The sequence below is a fragment of the Talpa occidentalis genome, unplaced genomic scaffold (genome assembly GCF_014898055.3).
Source record: "Talpa occidentalis isolate TD23 unplaced genomic scaffold, MPIMG_talOcc4v2.1 talOcc4.9, whole genome shotgun sequence".
In the NCBI taxonomy this organism is placed as follows: domain Eukaryota; kingdom Metazoa; phylum Chordata; class Mammalia; order Eulipotyphla; family Talpidae; genus Talpa; species Talpa occidentalis.
In genome coordinates, this window is record NW_023605305.1 from 71,833,670 (window position 1) to 71,838,069 (window position 4,400).

At 45.1% G+C, this 4,400-nt stretch overlaps 1 pseudogene; it reads left to right on the top strand.

The window, feature by feature from the left end:
• Nucleotides 1-1,797: 1,797 nt before the first annotated feature.
• Nucleotides 1,798-3,568, top strand: LOC119236813 (uncharacterized protein C9orf85 homolog; annotated as a pseudogene).
• Nucleotides 3,569-4,400: the final 832 nt, after the last annotated feature.

Consider the following 4,400-nt stretch of genomic DNA (forward strand, 5'->3'; position numbering starts at 1 on the left):
CATATTAATTCCTCCAGCTGATGATTATAGACTATCTTCCCATTTATTTGTGTCTTCTTCAATTTCTTTCATCAATAGCTTATAGTTGTAGATGTGTGGCTATTTATATCTAAATATTTTATACCTTTTTATGCCACGGTAAGTAGGATTGTTTTCTTTATTTTTTGTTTTTTTTAAAGATTTATTTATGCATGCATGCAAGAGTTGGAATGTAGGCCAGAGGTGGAGGGGTGGTGGTGAGAGGATACACTAGAGACAGAGTGGGGAGCAGAACTAGCGGATTGACTGAAATACACTGCTGAGGGGAGCAGCGGGTGAGACAAGAGGTCTGTTGTGCCATGTGGGCCACCTCCCTGGCTGGGGATCGAAGTCATGCTGCAATAGCTGTGGACTGCTTCACAGTGCTGACGCTTAACCCCTTGCACCACCAGTGAGGCCCCTGTTTTATTATTTCCAGATAGTTTATTAATATTAAAAATGGAAATTACATTGATGATATATCCTGAAACTTTACTAAATTTCTCTATTAGTTCTAGCTATTTTTTAAATGGAGTCTAGAGTTTCTATATATGGCATGTTATCTGTAATCAGAAACAATTTATCTTTTTCTTTTCTGATTGAATGCCTCTTGCCTCTTCTTTTTCTCACCTAATTGTTCTATCTAAGATTTTCATTACAAATCGAATAGAAGTAGTGAGAGTGAGTATGCTTGCCTCCAATCTATCTTTTTAATTACTCTTATTTTCTTTGTTCCCTCCACCAAACCACTTGTGCCCCTGCCCCATCTGCTTCCCTCTCACACCTCCTTCATCAATCCTATGCCCCTTTCCTCTCAAAGTTATAGACAGATTTAATGTGGTCCCTATCAAAACATCAATGGCAATTTCACTAAAACAGAACAAGCAATCCTAAAGTTTGTGTGGGCCATCAAAAGACCCTGAATAACCAAAGTAATATTGATAGAGAACAAGCTGGAGGCACCACATTTCATGATTTCAAAAGATATTACAAAACTGTGCTATAATCAAAATAGTATGACATTGGCATAAAAAAAGACACATACACCAATGAAATAGAACAGAAAGTGCAGAAATGTCCCAGGCATATTTGGTCAACTAATTTGTGACAAATGAACCAAGAATATACAGTGGAGAACAGTTTATTCAGTAAATGGATATCCACATGAAAAATAATAAAATCACTCCTTTTATATCATACCAGACACAATAATCAACTCAAAATGAATTAAAGATTTGAACATAAGACATGAAGCCATAAAACACCTAGAAGTAAACACTTGGGGAGGGTAAGCTCTGTGACATTGTTCTTGGCAAGGATTTTTTGCTTGCAACAAAAGGCAACAAAGCAAAAGGCAACAACAGCAAAAATAACAAGCAGGATCAAATGAAGAAGTTTCTGCATAGCAAAAGAAAGAATCAACAATTGAAAAGGTCTTCCAAGAATATTCTCTGAAACCAACATTACCCTGATTCCAAAATCAGAAAAGTATATCATAAAAAGATAAAACTATAGAAGTGTACCTCTGATAAACATAGTGGCAAGTACTTAACAAAACACAAGCAAACTGTATTTAATGGTATGTTAAAAGAATTTTATACCTTAACCAAGTGAAATTTATTCCAGGGATGCAAGGATGGTTCAACATATGCAAATCAATAAATATGATAGACCACATCAAACAAATGGAAGGACAAAAATGATATGCTCAGGACAGTGGTGTCAAGTCTGTTGAGCCAATTCCTGGTACTGCCTTCTTCCTTGCACATTCTCCTCCTAATGCCAGGTGGTTGTGGTTTCAGCTCCCAGAATGGGGATGTGGGTCCAGGCCTTAGAGGTATCAGGACACATTCAGCTTAAAAAATGACAAGAGCATTTGGTTAAGAGTGTTCAGACCAGGAAATTTAAAGCAAAGCTTCATGATGAAGCATGTCAGTGCTATAAAAGAAAGCTCTTGAATGGCGTGTAAAATACAACAAACAAATAACTATCAAAGCTAAAAAATGTGTTAAATGTAAACAAAAGACATTAAAAGATTCTTATCCTATAATGTATCTGTGAACATGCGGTCTGCACAAAATGTGGAAAGAAAGAAGACATTGTTATTCTGTTTAATAAAGAACCAGAAAAAACTGAAAGTATGTAAAATATGGACATTCCAACCAGAGGAGAGATGACAGAGGAAATGAAGGAGAAAGTGATGGTTGTTTAGATTTTGGTATTGATTTAGATGATACAGAAGATGCCAATAAAATGGAGTATTGTAAGTGTATGTAAGTCGGTGTGAAAACTGAAAAACAAAATAGGTCCTACTGTGTAGAAGTCACAATCTGGCTAGAAGTCACAGTTTTTACCCTATACCTTTTGTACTTTTTGAACTTCTAAACAGAAAGTAAATATTAAAAATATATGAGCAAAAATTATGGTGGGGTTGGAAAATACTCCACCTGCCAACCCTCCCCACCCCAGGTTTTCCAGGAAGCTGCAAGTGAAGGACCCGGGGCAAAGGGCAAATGCCCCACCTCGGTTAGCTGGGAGCAAGCCCCTCCCCCAGGGTGGTCGCCAGTTCCTCAAGGGAGGTGAGGGGGCCATGCTGGGTGGGCGCCAGTGGCCGCTTGAGAGTAAAGGGAAGGACACTTGCCCCCCCCCCCACCCGGCAAGTCGCGGAGGGAGCAGGCGGCCCCAGGCCGGTGACAGAACCCGCAGCGCCGCCCGCGTGGCTGGGACTGAGCGAGGCGCACGCCGCGCACGGAGCTACGTCCATCTCTATAAAACCTGGTCACTTGGCTCATGCTGTTTTATAGCCTGCTTTCCCCACTTAGCAGCTTATCGGGAACATTTTCTCGTGTCAATAACTGTTCTTTCTTTTACTGCCAGACTTTTAATGACCAAAGTTTACTCAACCGACTCGCCGTTAAACGTTGAGATTTTTTTCATTGTCAGAAACAGTGCTTGGATGAAAACCAGGACGGCTAAATCTTCGTGGCCCATCGTCACTGCAGCCTTAGGAAACCACCTGGGACTCGGCCCTCCAAGCCCAGCGCGCGCGTTCCAGCGCTCCAGGCGCCAGGCGCATCGCCGCAGCCACCAGTCCCCAGTTCACGCTGGGTCGGGTTCCCAAATGTCCTCCAAGCCTGGGTTCCAGTGTGTTTTTCTCCTTGTCTACTTAATATTTGGGGCGGAAAAAAAGCATACTTGGATTAATCCTTGGATTGAGTCTTTTTGTATGTCCTTATTTGCCTGTTTTCACTTGGAACACAAATTACCTGTTTGCTACCCATGCACACGAAATACCTTCTTGCTCCCACTCACTGCTCAGGACTGAAGGCCCATCCCTGCACACACAACTGTCAAAATCTTATCCTTCAAGGCCAAGTGCCCTGCTGACCTTTGCTCCACACAGTCACCCAGGACACTCCAAGGTCCGGTTCAGAGCACCTGGCGTGTCGCCATCCGCCTGCCGGTACCAGGTCCTCGAGGAGTCACTCCGCAAGCCCACGGCGCTGCCTCTGTGCCCACCTCGGGACCCTCGGTCAACAACATTTACTGAGCCACTACTGCTCAATTAGGGTGCCTGGGCCGAGGTGGACTCAGTCCCTGCCCACAGCCCCTTCAGGAGCTATTGAGCTCTAGGGACAGAGGCCTCAGGCAGTCGGTTACCTTGAGTGCCCAACACAAAGCCTAGGCTGGGGCTGGCCTCAGCTCTCTGGGAAGCGAGCCTCCGGGATGGTGTGGCATCTGTGCCCAGGCTGTGATGGAGGGTGGAGCCCCCCCACCCCTGTGGGAAGAGGGTGTAGCCCTGGAGATGACAGATGAGGACGGAGACGTGAGGTAAGTAGACAGCAATGTTGGGGCTTTTAGAATGGACCTCATGTCTCCCTGGTGGCGCAAGGGGTTAAGACGCAACCTATGAAGCTATCCGCAACCTGTGCAGCACGAGTTTGATCCCCGGCCAGGGAGCAACCCACATGGCGCAGCAGACCTCCCCTGTCTCGCCCGCTACTCCCCTCAGCAGTGTATTTCAGTAGATCAACCTGTTCTGCTCCCCACTCTGTCTCTGGTGAATCCTCTCACCACATTGCTGGCCTGTACCCCAGCTCTTGTATGCATAAATAAGTAAATCTAAAAAAAATAGAATGGACCTCATATTGTTTGATCTCATTCTGTCACTGCCTGGCATGGGCCAACTCTGGTCCCCCGTGCTTTGGCAACTTCAACCACAAGAGGGATGGAGTGTGGGCCCAGCGAAGGGGAGACCTTGGCAGCACAAGAACTAGGGTAGGGGGAGCCACCACCATGAGTGGGGGGAACGCTCCCAGTGGAGGTGCTCATGGAAGAAGGTGGAATGAGTCTAAGGGCTGCCCTGGACCCCCTTCTCAGTC